Source organism: Nicrophorus vespilloides, unplaced genomic scaffold (genome assembly GCF_001412225.1).
Source record: "Nicrophorus vespilloides isolate i.1.1-1 unplaced genomic scaffold, Nicve_v1.0, whole genome shotgun sequence".
Lineage (NCBI taxonomy): Eukaryota > Metazoa > Arthropoda > Insecta > Coleoptera > Silphidae > Nicrophorus > Nicrophorus vespilloides.
The window spans coordinates 1-415 of record NW_017097416.1 but is presented as its reverse complement, the minus strand read 5'-3'; positions in this window follow the sequence as shown (position 1 = coordinate 415).

Here is a 415-nt window from a genome sequence, read left to right as displayed (position 1 = left end):
TGTGGTTTCATTCGTTTAGCTGTAATTCGTGTTTAAAATTGAAAAAACTGTCAAAAAAGCAGTGTTTTTACATTTTATCGATTTTCTCAGAAACTGTAATAGATAGAAAATACCCAAAAGATGCATATGAAAGCTGAATGTTTGGGGAATTTAACGAGTATTCATACATTTTTGTGGTTTCATCCGTTTGGCTGTAATTCGTGTTTAAAGTTGAAAAAACTGTCGAAAAAGCAGTGTTTTCACATTTTAATGATTTTCTCGGAAACTGTAAAAGATTGAATGGAACAAAGAGATGCATATGAAAGCTGAATGTTTGGGGAATGTAGTGAGTCTTCATATATTTTTGTGGTTTCATCCGTTTGGCTGTAATTCGTGTTTAATGTTGAAAAAACTGTCGAAAAAGCAGTGTTTTCAC